General features: G+C 36.1%; 1 long non-coding RNA gene across 1 annotated transcript in view; it reads left to right on the forward strand.

The window, feature by feature from the left end:
• Nucleotides 1-1,011: 1,011 nt before the first annotated feature.
• LOC135222242 (uncharacterized) overlaps nt 1,012-15,974 on the forward strand; it is a 118,300-nt gene continuing 103,337 nt past the window's right edge. The window contains exons 1-2 of the long non-coding RNA XR_010316240.1: nt 1,012-1,290; nt 11,171-11,273. This is a non-coding gene — a long non-coding RNA (uncharacterized LOC135222242). The remainder of the gene's footprint in view (nt 1,291-11,170; nt 11,274-15,974) is intronic.

The raw sequence follows: 15,974 nt of genomic DNA on the forward strand, positions 1-15,974 counted from the left end.
CATTAATCGCCATATTGGTATGACGCCATTTTGACCCATTTCCGGTACCCCAATTTTGGTAAACTTTTGTCGCATTAATGTCCACACACAAACGAATAAATCAACACCATAAAACAATTTCTTGCAATTTTTTTAGGGTTGTTGCCTACTTTGACTAGACTATGTCCAATGAAAGAGTGGTTGAAAAAAAAGCTAATTCAATACTCCCATGTGAATTTGTTAAGAGTTTGAATTTGGCCTCATGGATTTTCATAATGTTTATTGGATATTTTATGAATAAAGAAAGAGTTAGAAGGCAAGATCATTGTTATAATTACATTAGTAATTGTTTCATTTCACATTTGACATACATAGGCATAATATTGCTTTCATTTTAAGAATGACTTTTTCTGATGTGTTACAACGAGTGAACATGATAGTTTACTACTGTTCCTTTATTTCATTTATTTGTTAATCAGTCTTTTCTGTTCTTCAAAACTGGCATATATGGGATGTATAGTCTATATCATTATGTTTTTTTTTCATTAAAATGTTGAATATTATTTTGTTCTCATTTTATAAATGAATTGCATAATGATGCATAATCATGAATAGACACATTGTATGCCTATACTTGTTTTACATTATTTCGCCACAATGAATATTTATTCTAATTTAAAAACTAACTTGCATATATGGTTTATAAGTACGAATAAACATACATACTACGCTTAATCTGTTAAGATAGCCTTTGGATTCCACTTGTCCAATTAGTCTTATTCATAAGGATTTCAATAAAATCTGCAAGATATTCATGAATGATGCTGCCACATTCAGCCTTCATTGCACAATTATTTTCCTGTAGAAAAATGTCAAAATTATGAATATGTATTATTCTGGCATTCGCATTATCATTAAAAATCAAATAAATCTGATATATCATCAATTCAGGTATAAACACTTTAAATTTAATAAAACTCAACTCTATTTTCGTGACTGATATATACCATACGTCCTAGGGCGGAAGGCGAACAGAACCAGGAAAAGTTGCCTGCCCGCAAACCCACATAAACGTTGAAGTGCGCATGCGGAGCTGTTCTGACTGAGGGCTGAGGCTAAGTGCTGACTCACCGAGTCAGACATCCAATGAGGAGGTGGTCGAGGTACGTGCTCGAGTCGCCTACGCACGAAAGAAAAACTGCCACTGTTGTTTACATTAATGTTCAGGTTTAGGCATAACGTCGCAGGCACAGCAACTAGTGACGGTCTTGCATTGTAGCAGCTGCTGATGCTGCCATCTACTGACAGAAAGTGAGTACTATATCAAAACAAAACATGGAAATTCTTCAAGGCAGTAACTCCACACAGACTGCAAGGAACGTTCCTGGGAAATGTGAATACGACAGCCACTAGGGATTGGAACATCAAGTGTATTGGCAGCTGGGGGGTTAATTACAGTCGACCACCCCACCCCCCCAAAAAAATAACGGCAAATTCTTAATAAGCAACCCAAATACTGTAGGAAACTAATTTCTGAAGAAATACGGTACCGATGCGCGGAGTTTTTACCTATCTAGATCTAACATGGTAAGTAATGTCGTTTTCCCGTTCAGACTAGCCTGTAGCCTCTAATATTTATAATATATGGCCATTTACAGGATATTGGCCATCAGCAATTCCTTTATTGTGATTTGACAGTGAAGGATATTTTAATTAGCTGGCTCATTCCCCACATGAAATCTAGTAGCTAGGTAGCTAGTAATATGTCGTATTTTTTATAGGCCTATCCTCGTTTGCCAAGCCTAGTAATCTGTTAAGTTGATATGATTTATGCTGCGGAAACGAATGTGTACTAACATATGCAATATCCTACAGCTTAATTGGAAAACTGTATTCTAGGTTAAGTTTTTTTTCTTAATTAAAAGCAATACTAAGATCAATTTTTTTGTAAACATTCATGAGTTAGGGTATTTCCTATGATTTAATAATGTTCTTTGAATGTTTCTGACATTCTTTTCCATAACAAATTAGTAGTTATATAAAGATACTGGGGTAGAGCTAGGGTACTATTCCGCGGCATTCTAGACTATGGCAGTTGCAGTTTTTCTATGCAGTTTTAGCTCCTGAACAAGAATTTTAAGTAATATTAATTCGGACGACTGTAATTAACCCCCGGGGGCCAGTAATAAACACGGCGAAATACATTGGCTGCCCCAATCCCTAATGGATGTCGTATCCATGGTTATGTATCTTGCAGTCCGTGCGGAACTATTCTGTAGAATTACCTTTTTTTTTTTTTTTGGTCTGGGGCAAAATAGACGATGAAATACTACTAGTAGCATATATTTTACCCAGCCTATATCAAGATGCCAGTTCCTTACCTTGTTGGGTACTTTGTCCTACTGGGGCCCCAAACTAGCCTAACCTTTGGCATCAGGTTGAAGTAACATAGTTACAATCTAACTTATCCAAAGGTGTTGTGTCCTCACATGACTTGGTCCTTAGCATGCTGGGGACTTTTGCTTACTGAGGCATCATAAATTGAATTAAAATTTACAATACTGTTACAACCTAACTTATCCAAAGGCATCATGTGCTCATTTGAGCTGGGGCTGGTAACCTTGGGACCCTGAGATACACTACCTAATCTGCTCAAGGGAACTGTGCATTAAATAAATAAGAGGGTTGTAACTTAATTGGTAAAATTTACATTAATCCATTATTGCAAATTGGACTTGAAAATATAAATTTGCTGTTTTCATGTGTCCTATGAACACTTCTTTCAATATAAGTTTCCTGTTTTCATGTGTCCCATGAACATTTATTTCATGTGTCCTATGAACGTTTCTAACATTTCTTGTGTTGGCAAATAAGAATTGGAGAAATAGTGGTTACCACCCTTCTGTGCTACAGCTCAGGGGGCTACAGTGGGAAATTAGGATTTACCGTTGGGAAAAAGAACAATATTAATGAATGAAACACACAGATAAGTTTGACCTAACCAAACTAACCTATGTGCTGTATCCTTAACTAGCCGGAGAAGAGTGCTTCACCCACCCCTAGACTGCCTGCCTAACCTAACCATGGATGTTATGTCCTTACCTAGATTTAGACTTCATACCTTAACTAATCAAGGGGGACTCATCCTTACGTAGCCTAGTATTCCATATAGCACAATTCCTGGTGAAAATAAAGGAAGATATCGCAGTTGATAATTCATCCTTTCCAATCATTAGTACCACTTCCATGACAGTGTTAACATAAAAAAAATGAAAAACATCTGAGTTGGTAGCAACATTTGTCTTAAAATTTGAGTAATAGTAACAAGGAACTTGAGATCACAATTTGAAATTCATGGTTTAAAGTGAAATAATGCCACTTAACCTAACCACACTTAATTAAATCTAATCTAAGTTGCAAGGTCCTTAACCTTGCTAATCTAAGTTGCAAGGTCCTTAACCTTGCTAACCCCCTGAGACCACAACTAATGTACAATCCTTATATTACATTCTAAGACTAGTAAGTGGGATTTTATGTGCTGTATTGGAGAACTATTTTCTAGAAAATTACTACCCATCCAAGCTTTTTTTTAAACAATTGTATAACTTTCTTAATTGTAAGTTTGTTCCTGTTTTTAATATTCCTACTGTACCCAAGTTGGCATTTTACTTTAGTAATCCTTTTATGCATAAGTCTTTTTATGTTCAGCTAAATGACCCTATTCATCGACACTTTCCAGCAGTTAATAGTAGAGTTATACCCATGAACCAGTTAACCATTGTTTCTTTTTTTAGAAATAAAGACAAACTAAACTCCCTGATGACTTCCAATGTCGTTTATTTATATACTTGCCCCAAATGTAAGGTGGGGGAAACATGTAGGGGCTTCTCGTCGCCTACTAAAAGTCAGAATTGATTGTCATTGGAGAGTTAGTTACAGAACACGTAATACATTAACAAATCCAGAATTTTCTAATGTACGTGATCATGCCAACTAATGTAAACAACATATTGAATACAAACATTTTAAAATTCTCTCCAGAGCCACCTCACCTCATTAATTAGCAGTAACTGAGTCTTTAAACATTAAGAAGCTTGTTCCCTCTTTAAACAACCAAACTACCTCCAAAACACTACCTGCCTTGAGTGTGCCCCTGTCTCTGATTTTGATGTCATTAGGTCCTTGGTTCCCCCCCTGAAAGGTATCTGTGTTTCTTGCATTCTGTTTGTTGACCATTATGTTTTGAATTTTTTAATTTTTTTTAAAGTTTTAATATTCTTTAATTTGTAAATTTCTTAATTCTCAGTTTTTATAACATTTTTATATATTTTAATTGCATTTTTCAGTTTTAAAAATGAGGCTGTATCCTCGAAACGTCAGCATGTACAATAAATGGACACATACTATTTCATGACATCTCCTTCAGCTCCTTGTTTTGTGTTGGTTGATAGCAACACTTCCCAAGTCCATATATATATATATATATATATATATATATATATATATATATATATATATATATATATATATATATATATTATATATATATATAAATGGATGTATGTATGTGGGAGTTGTGCCACATACACTTTTACATGCATTGAGCAATTTCAATCAAACTTGGTATACATATAACTTAGCATCGCGGAAAAGATGCTGTGGAAGAATACTGTAGGGGTAATACATCAGTGGCATTGAAGGGTGGGGTGTGTGGGAAAGGGGATAAATAAAAATAACTGAAAATGACAGATATTAGTGTTGAGGTTGCTGAGATTATTAATGACACTCTTGATGCCCTTCAAGTCCAAGTTCTGTCTCAATAAAGAAGGGGGGGGGGGATGAAAAGGGGTGGGGATGGGTGTCATAAAAATAATAGAAAAAAACAGACATTAGTATCTAACCCTTAGTTTTTTTGGTTGCTGAGATGAATAGTGACATTCCCGATGCCCTTCAAGTCCAAGTTCAGTCCCAGTTTTGGGGGGTGTGTGAAAAGGGATGGGAAGGGGGTGAAGTGTATACAAGTAACTGAAAATGGCAGAGATTAGAGTCTAATCCATAGTTTTTGTGGTCGCTGAGATGAATAGTGACACTCCCGACACCCTACAATTCCAATTGCAGCCCCGATAGGGAGGGGTATAGAATGGAGTGGGAATGGGATAACATGTAAAAATAACATAAAATCACGGATATTAGCGTATAATCCAAGGTTTTCAAGGTTGCCACTTAAGTCCAAGTTCAGCCCCGATAGGAAGGGGGATGAGAAGGGGTTGATGTAAGTCAACTATATCTTGGTTTTACCAGACCACTGAGCTGATTAACAGGTATCCTAAGGCTGGCCCAATGGGTTAGATGGGTAGGAACCAATTGGTTACTTAGCAATGGGACCTACAGCTTATATGGGATCTGAACCACATTGAGAAATTAATTTTTATTACCAGACATAAATTCCTCTAATTTTATGTTGGCAGAGTGGGGAATCGAACCCAGACCGTGAAATAGGTAGTCGAACACGTAACCAACTCATCCAACAAGGAACTTAGGGGTTGATGTTAAAATAATAAAAAATGACACATGTATTGGTGTTCCCCTGTATTTGCAGGGGATGTGTACCAGACCCCTGTGAATAGCTAGAACCTGTGAATAGTTGAAACCCCTATAAAAATGCTTAAAACTGCTTATTTTGTTAGTTAAAACAAGAAAAACCCACTAAACATTTTATACCTGGTGTCTTAAATAGTTTTATCACAAAAAGTGCATTCACAGTTCCTGTGAATAAATCCTGTAGAGGAATCTGTGAATACGTGAGTCCACGAATCCGGAGTCTGCAAATATGGTGGTTGACTTTTAAGTGTCTAATCCATAGATATCGAGGCCGCTGAGATGATAAGTAATGCTCCTGATACCCTTTAATTCCTTGGAAGGGGATGAGAAGTTTTGGGAAGCTGGTGACATGCAAAAAAAAACCCAAAAAGGACAGATATTAGTGTCTAATTCATAGTTTTTGAGGCACTGAGATGAACAGTCATACTTCTGATGCCCTTTAAGTCCAAGATTAGCCCCGATAGAAGGGGGGTGGGAAGGGGGTGACATATAAGAATAATAAAAAATGACAGATATTACTGTCTAATCCATAGTTTTTGAGGTTACTGAGATGATAAGTACATCTTAGTTTTACCAGACTACTGAGCTGATTAACAGCATCCTAGGGCTGGCCCGAAGGATTAGATATTTTTACGTGGCTAGGAACCAATTGGTCACCTAACAACGGGACCTACAGCTTATTGTAGGATCCGAACCACACTATGTCGAGAAATGAACTTCTACACTAGAAATAAATTCCTCTGATTCCACGTTGGCCAAGCTGGGATTCGAACTTCGGACCACCGGATTGGCAGCCGAGCGCAGAAACCACTCGTCCAGCGAGGAACTGGTTACTGAGATGAATAGTGACACTCACAAATGGCCTTCAAGTTCAAGTTTAGCGCCCCAATAGGAAAGGGGGATGGGAAGGGGATGACATGTGAAAATAACCAAAAACGACAGACATTAGTGTTTAATTTATAGTTTTCAAGGTAGCTGAGATGAATAGTGACACTCGTAGATGCCCTTTAAGTCCAAGTTCAGCCCTGATAGGAAGGGGTGGTGAGAAGGGGTAAAAAATAAAATGCAAAAAATTATGTATATTAGTGACTAATTCATAGTTTATGAGATCGCTGGGATGAACAAACACATTCCTGGTGCCCTTAGAATCCAAGTTCAGCCCAATAGGAATAGGGGTGAGAAGTGGTGAAATATACAATGTCAAAAATGCTGGGCAATGTAACTGAAGCAACAATTTTAACAGGAAAGGGAGAGAGTAAGCGGGGGAGAGAGAGATTTTTCTTGGGAACCACTTGGTTGGTCAGCCAGTATATAGTAATATATATATATATATATATATATATATATCTATATATATATATATATATATATATATATATATAAATATATATATATATATATATATTATAATTATATATATATATATATATATATATGATATATATATAGTAATATAGATATATATATATATGAGAATATATACCTACCATAGCAGAGTCCATCTAGCTTTGCATAAGCCCCTCCCACTTCACGCTTATGATTGGCTAGCTCACGAAAGGAGAATTACTTCACACTATTTCACAGTCCAAATGATTACCATTGCGGATTTGACTCTGTTCGGTGATGTTGAGTTTTGTGCATGGATCATGACACCACAGAATTGAGTCCTGCAGTTGTGAAATATGCAATTGATATCTCCGTTAAATGATCATTAAAGTTATATATCTTTATGACAATCTGGGATTATTTTGTCTGTGCATTTTTTTTCTTTTTACCATTTGCAACATAAATAGACACGCATCTTGTATTTTCTTTAATTGGAGTTGCCCTGCATAAGCGAAACAACATAGATCACATTAATTGTAATGAAGCATAGACTTATGCAGCGAGTTCCGATGCTAGGATATTAATTCATCATAATCCTGTATGTCAAGTGTTATTACCTTTGAGAGATAAAGCCAACACGTCAGTTTCTTAATATTTTGAGGCAATGATAGGGCACAGGCCTACACATTAAATTCTTGTATTTTGAGGCAATGACAGGGCATAGGCTACACGTCAAATTCTTATATTTTGAGGCTGTGATAGGACATTGGCCTACCCGTCAATTTCTTATATTTTGAGGCAATGACAGGACATAGACCTACTGGTCAATTCTTATATTTTGAGGCAATGACGGGGCATAGGCCTACACGTCAAATTCTTATATTTTGAAGCAATGTCAAGACATAAGCCTACACATAAAATTCTTATATACTAAGACAATAACAGAGTATGGGCCAACACGTCAATTTCTTACTGCAAATACTTGTTTTACCTGTATCTGTTGGAAATAGTGTAGCTTTTAATTAATAAAGTAGTTTCAACTCCACGATATATAATGTATATGCATAAAGTAGAATGTACACGTATAAGAAAGAGTGCATATATACATGCGTGGATGGCCATAGTAACTGTAACGCCACTTTTACCACAAAGAATAAAAGTAAAACTTGTGGTTGTGTAGCCGATGGCACACCCAGATTAATCTTAAGACTGTCTCAGCCTTACACACAACTATCAAACTGCTCTCAGTTAACTATATTGAAAATATATTTACTAAAGGGATAACAAATTATATTACTGTGTTCAGTAAATGTAAGGCTGCTGTAGCATTTCTATGGAAATGAAGGTTGTGGTAGGAAGGCATAATAAAATCCTTAACGAGCTAAGAAAAATATATGATAGCTGAAAAGTTATGTATGAGATGGTCCAAACCAGTCTGCAAGTAACCCATGAATCATTTGTTTTTGGGGACATTTTTGTATATTACCCTGTTGGACAAAAGGATACATAAGACACTCTCTCTCTCTCTCTCTCTCTCTCTCTCTCTCTCTCTCTCTCTGTTGTTAGAATATTCTAGCGTAGATTATATTCATAAAGATCTCGAATACTTTTAATCCAAACAAATGACTAAATATCAGTTAACAAGAATAGGCAGATAATTCTTTACACCAGTACTTGATGAGTAGGTCAATGTTTATTCTGCAATATTAGGATACCATATGAAAACATTTAGAAGACACTACAAGTACCATAACAGCAGCAACTAAAACAAGAATAACCACAATAAGAACCACAATAAAACGGCTAAATATAAGACACAGGCCTATAATCCTAACGTCATAAGCGACGTGGTTCGGAAGTCACGTAAAGCCGTTGGTCCCGTTGCTGAATAACCACTGGTTCCATGCAACGTAAAAGCACCATACAAACAAACTAACGTCATAAGCTGCTTAAACCGACAAAAGGGCATATGACCTTACAGGTCAACGTAATTTTTTATGGTACAGTTATTTCGAAAGGAGATGATGTCCTTAAGTAAGAAAATTCTCTGCAATTTATATCCAATATGACGTGTATAGCCTGTCATACTGTAACATTTTTGTTGAACAAAGGTATATTCTGGTTTTGCTTTCATCCCTCCGAATGTGTAAACGATTCCAATGAAATCGATTTTAAGACTATTATAATGTAGTAAAATTTCCCGAAATCAATATGAAATACCAGTCTTCATAGCTCTGAGAAAGTCTTTGTGTTTAAATATGTTTAAATTTCGAATGGTGAACACGCTTGACAGTATCAGACTGTAATTACCATTGTCCAGTGATTCAAGTGCACCGATTCGAACGCAGACACCCCCTGTGTCACATCCGTTATCAAAGGTGGGTACACACGTGAGAGCCGAATCTTGTATGTGTAACTGAGTTACGCATATACGGTTACAAGGTGTCAAAATGTTGAGGACGAACCGTAACCACGTTAAGCACGCAACTTCATTATAATCCACAGAGATCATCAGTCTGTCCGGGTTGTTTACCGACGATGGCCACCATGCAAGTAGCAGCTGCCCCGTACATTTATACACATTATTTAACGAAGATAAAGCGAAATAAAAGATGGTGGCAATCAATGTTATATACTAGAAGGGTAGAATACAATGGTCGGGAATTACTCGCTGACATGAGATCCAAGAAATTTCTGGCCACAGTAACGTCTTTTCTTCGTAATAACTAATAAATTGCAGGACCTCTTCCTCACTCCAATCAGCCATGGTAGACATACGTACTGACTGACCAAAACAAGGGACTCTACTATGGACGGCCTTCTTCATTCATAGTCGGTGTTAACAAGTTCAGTAACCTCTGTTGATACGCGTGTAATACAGGTCCCGTCCACACATTGCATAACGTGCAAAGAGACCTCCCTTTGATTCGGGGCCCAAAAACCGACAATTGCCGGGACGGAGGGCGAACGGAGCCTCGAACCTCGCGGGTTTGGGGTTCGGGTTCGAGGAACCGTCCACATTTGCGTTTTTGTTACAAGAATCGGTTACAATACAAGGTTCGGTTCGCACGTGTGTACCCACCTAAATTACATCCGTATCCTGGTGAACCTCATTTACAAAACACAACATTGCAGCAATGCAGAACACTTCCAACTTCATTCATTCCCCCCCGCCCCTCCCTTTTTTTCTCTGGGAACATGTGTATTATGATTTCATTTCAGGTGTAACAAAGTTTGAATTGTTAATCAGCACAACGTATTTTAGTTCGGTAAAACAACCTTTGCAAAATAAATGAAGATGAAAAGAACCACAGATTAACCAACTTTTCGAAACTATTTCCAGCTAATCATCTTCAAGAAATGGTCGTGACGTAACCAGTAGGCTGGGTTTACCTGCAAAGGTAGCTGGTCTTTGCAATAAACATTATTACTTTGACTTTGATATGGTGCAGTTACGTCGAGGATGCCTGTGGGCTTTGGATCGGACCCGTTAGTTTTTGTAACGCTTGAATGACCTTGTTCCATTTGTTTAAATTCACTTCATATTACCAACCAGCACAGTTAACATGCTATTATTCACAATTTTCCCAGTCATCATTGTAACGTAAAACGATAAGTTTTCGCAGGGTTGCTTTTGTAAATATAGAGAATTTTTGCTTGTGGCGCTTTTGGAAGAGGAAATTCCACAGATTTATGAAATTACAGTAGAATTATGTTACCCATTGAATTTCATTGTTGGTTGCTTCCAAGGAGTCGTAACCTTTATAGTGATTACAGACCAAGTACTTTTTACTTTGAAAATATTCGTACTATTTCTTATCGATTGTGAATTTCGTGGGGCATTGAAAATAAATTTTTTTGTAATAATTCGTACATCAGGAATTCCTTGTTTCGTGATAAACCAGTGATATCAACAGAAAGCCAATATGCTAAGTTAATTTGATTAGGTAATATTAGTCGGAAAACATTTTAATAAAAGTAAATTTGGGAAAGGTATGAGCACGACCTTAATACTATGCAAGTTAAGGAAACTTGAGATCACAACATACAAACTTCGACCTCGAGTAATGGTTAAAGGTGAAATAATACCACTCAACCTAACCATGTACTAAGACCTAATCTAATCTATGGTGCAGAGACCCCCACAACATAACCAGGTTAAGAATTTTAGGTACGGTATCATACTCTAGTTTTTTTTGTTTTACTAATTCTAGATTAGTACCGAATCAAAAAATTCCTAACTTTTCTAAAGCTATCTTTGTAGGAGTGTACTTCCTGGTGTACTAGAGGAGATCAAGAAAACCCTTCATCATTCACTGGAAGCTGTTGCCAAGTTCTGCTGACCAGGAAGATTCTCCAGTACAATGGTAAGAATGCTTTCTTTCTCATAGGATTCTATAACATCCGTTTAGCATGACTATACTCTTGTTTTTTTTCCATCTGTCCATCCGACTGTGGTGGTCGCGTATGGTAAACACTGCGTCCCGGGCTTTAGATAGTTACATTCAGCTTACATTCAACTATAATAACAATATCCTATTTCGAATATTAACGGTGTAATTCGCATACAGTAAATCATTAAAACACTTTTCAGTTGCAAATGTACTCCCAGGTATCCTTTTATTTGCCTAAAACTTACACATAGCGTAACTATTTAAAGCCCGGGACGGAGTGTTACCATACGCAAACACCACAGGCGGATGGACAGATGGAAAAAAACAGTATAGTAACCAAGATATGCAATTCTTTCTTCCAATTTTCATCTGAAGTATTTTTTCAGTTCTTGTTCAATGTTTGGTTTAACATAAGCCTAGGAATTGGGTCAGTGCGCCAGCTCGTTAAAATAAATAGCTTAAACTTGCTGTCAACATTTTGGTGTCTAGAATAACCACCAAAGGGTCATGATGATGTTTGAGGACCATGTGTCACTCATGTTCACGAATCATACGTTATCCAACTCCATTAAATGCAGTATACATTTGACAATAATTTCATATTGCACGCATTTCTCAACAATATTAAAAGTGGCATATGGATACTGAAGCATTAGACATAACAATTCATATTAAAGCCTTCTATTTCAACTTCAGAAAACAATGTTCAGCCGTGTATCGGTCATAAAAGTTAACAAAGAAAAAACTTTTGGCTTGCAAGTTTATTTCCTTTTTTTATCGAACATTTTGTAATTCAGTCATTATCGTTTTAGAACAGATGCGAAGTTAAGTCTCACAAAGTTCTTATCGGAAAATAGCCTCATAAGTTTGCATTCCATGTGCCCTTGGTGTATTACGCTTCTCAGAAGTTTGGCATGTTTAGAAAAAAGTTAAATTTTATTATTATTATTATTATTATTATTATTATTATTATTATTCTAAGACTTCTCTGAAATAAAGATGTATAATGGATGTTCTCAAAGTAAGAGGTTAGTCATCATTAAAATTAGAGAAAAAAACGCTGGTTATAACCACATGTTAAAGTGTGTAGGTTAATGTTTACACATTTTTAACAATGATGAAGAAAGGCTATTTATTTTCAAGCTGGGTAAATTATGTATTATACGTCACCTTCACTAAAAATTATGAAGGTTAATCTTCATTTTTGGGATTAGAATAGCAAAAAGTTTCATGGAGGCGTCACAAATTTTAGAATCAATATCGTAACTATTTTACATCATAGAAAGGTCATACACAAATCTATATATCTGTATACTATATTATGTGTGTGTGTGTGTATCATATATATATATATATATATATATATATATATATATATATATGTGTGTATATATATATATATATATATATATATATATATAAATATATATATATAGATATATATATATATCTAGATATATATATATGAGAATATATACCTACCATAGCAGAGTCCATCTAGCTTTGCATAAGCCCTCCCACTTCACGCTTATGATTGGCTAGCTCACGAAAGGAGAATTACTTCACACTATTTCACAGTCCAAATGATTACCATTGCGGATTTGACTCTGTTCGGTGATGTTGAGTTTTGTGCATGGATCATGACACCACAGAATTGAGTTCCTGCAGTTGTGAAATATGCAATTGATATCTCCGTTAAATGATCATTAAAGTTATATATCTTTATGACAATCTGGGATTATTTTGTCTGTGCATTTTTTTTCTTTTTACCATTTGCAACATAAATAGACACGCATCTTGTATTTTCTTTAATTGGAGTTGCCCTGCATAAGCGAAACAACATAGATCACATTAATTGTAATGAAGCATAGACTTATGCAGCGAGTTCCGATGCTAGGATATTAATTCATCATAATCCTGTATGTCAAGTGTTATTACCTTTGAGAGATAAAGCCAACACGTCAGTTTCTTAATATTTTGAGGCAATGATAGGGCACAGGCCTACACATTAAATTCTTGTATTTTGAGGCAATGACAGGGCATAGGCTACACGTCAAATTCTTATATTTTGAGGCTGTGATAGGACATTGGCCTACCCGTCAATTTCTTATATTTTGAGGCAATGACAGGACATAGACCTACTGGTCAAATCTTATATTTTGAGGCAATGACAAGGCATATGCCTACACGTCAAATTCTTATATTTTGAAGCAATGTCAAGACATAAGCCTACACATAAAATTCTTATATACTAAGACAATAACAGAGTATGGGCCAACACGTCAATTTCTTACTGCAAATACTTGTTTTACCTGTATCTGTTGGAAATAGTGTAGCTTTTAATTAATAAAGTAGTTTCAACTCCACGATATATAATGTATATGCATAAAGTAGAATGTACACGTATAAGAAAGAGTGCATATATACATGCGTGGATGGCCATAGTAACTGTAACGCCACTTTTACCACAAAGAATAAAAGTAAAACTTGTGGTTGTGTAGCCGATGGCACACCCAGATTAATCTTAAGACTGTCTCAGCCTTACACACAACTATCAAACTGCTCTCAGTTAACTATATTGAAAATATATTTACTAAAGGGATAACAAATTATATTACTGTGTTCAGTAAATGTAAGGCTGCTGTAGCATTTCTATGGAAATGAAGGTTGTGGTAGGAAGGCATAATAAAATCCTTAACGAGCTAAGAAAAATATATGATAGCTGAAAAGTTATGTATGAGATGGTCCAAACCAGTCTGCAAGTAACCCATGAATCATTTGTTTTTGGGGACATTTTTGTATATTACCCTGTTGGACAAAAGGATACATAAGACACTCTCTCTCTCTCTCTCTCTCTCTCTCTCTCTCTCTCTCTCTCTCTCTCTCTCTCTCTCTCTCTCTCTCTCTCTCTCTCTCTCTCTCTCTCTGTGTTATTAGGAGAATATTCTAGCGTAGATTATATTCATAAAGATCTCGAATACTTTTAATCCAAACAAATGACTAAATATCAGTTAACAAGAATAGGCCGATAATTCTTTACACCAGTACTTGATGAGTAGGTCAATGTTTATTCTGCAATATTAGGATACCATATGAAAACATTTAGAAGACACTTCAAGTACCATAACAGCAGCAACTAAAACCAGAATAACCACAATAAAACGGCTGAATATAAGACACAGGCCTATAATCCTAACGTCATAAGCGACGTGGTTCGGAAGTCACGTAAAGCCGTTGGTCCCGATGCTGAATAACCACTGGTTCCATGCAACGTAAAAGCACCATACAAACAAACTAACGTCATAAGCTGCTTAAACCGACAAAAGGGCATATGACCTTACAGGTCAACGTAATTTTTTATGGTCCAGTTATTTCGGAAGGAGATGATATCCTTAAGTAAGAAAATTCTCCGCAATTTATATCCAATAAGACTTGTATAGCCTGTCATACTGTAACATTTTTGTTGAACAAAGGTATATTCTGGTTTTGCAGTGCAGTCACTGCTTTCATCCCTCCGAATGTGTAAACGATTCCAATGAAATCGATTTTAAGACTATTATAATGTAGTCAAATTTCCCGAAATCAATATGAAATACCAGTCTTCATAGCTCTGAGAAAGTCTTTGTGTTTAAATATGTTTAAATTTCGAATGGTGAACACGCTTGACAGTATCAGACTGTAATTACCATTGTCCAGTGGTTCAAGTGCACCGATTCGAACGCAGACATCCCCTGTGTCACATCCGTTAAATTACATCCGTATTCTGGTGAACCTCATTTACAAAACGCAACATTGCAGCAATGCAGAACACTTCCAACTTCATGCATTCCCCCCCGCCCCTCCCTTTTTTTCTCTAGGAACATGTGTATTATGATTTCATTTCAGGTGTAACAAAGTTTGAATTGATAATCAGCACAACGTATTTTAGTTCGGTAAAACAACCTTTGCAAAATAAATGAAGATGAAAAGAACCACAGATTAACCAACTTGTCGAAACTATTTCCAGCCAATCTTCAAGAAATGGTCGTGACGTAACAAGTAGGCTGGGTTTACCTGCAAAGGTAGCTGGTCTTTGCAATAAACATTATTACTTTGACTTTGATATGGTGCAGTTACGTCGAGTTTGCCTGTGGGCTTTGGGTCGGACCCGTTAGAGTTTTTGTAACACTTGAATGACCTTCTTCCATTTGTTTAAATTCACTTTATATTACCAACCAGCACAGTTAACATGCTATTATTCACAATTTTCCCAGTCATCATTGTAAGGTAAAACGATAAGTTTTCGCAGGTTTGCTTTTGCAAATATAGAGAATTTGTGATTACAGACCAAGTACTTTTGACTATGAAAATATTCATACTATTTCTTATCGATTGTGAATTTCGTGGAGCATTGAAAATAATTTTTTTAGTAATAATTCGTACATCAGGAATTCCTTGTTTCGTGATAAACCAGTGATATCAACAGAAAGCCAATATGCTAAGTTAATTTGATTAGGTAATATTAGTCGGAAAACATTTTAATAAAAGTAAATTTGGGAAAGGTATGAGCACGACCTCTATACTATGCATGTTAAGGAAACTTGAGATCACAACATACAAACTTCGACCTCGAGTAATGGTCAAAGGTGAAATAATACCACTCAACCTAACCATGTAATATGACCTAATCTAATC

This window comes from Macrobrachium nipponense, chromosome 3 (genome assembly GCF_015104395.2).
Source record: "Macrobrachium nipponense isolate FS-2020 chromosome 3, ASM1510439v2, whole genome shotgun sequence".
Taxonomy (NCBI): Eukaryota; Metazoa; Arthropoda; class Malacostraca; order Decapoda; family Palaemonidae; genus Macrobrachium; species Macrobrachium nipponense.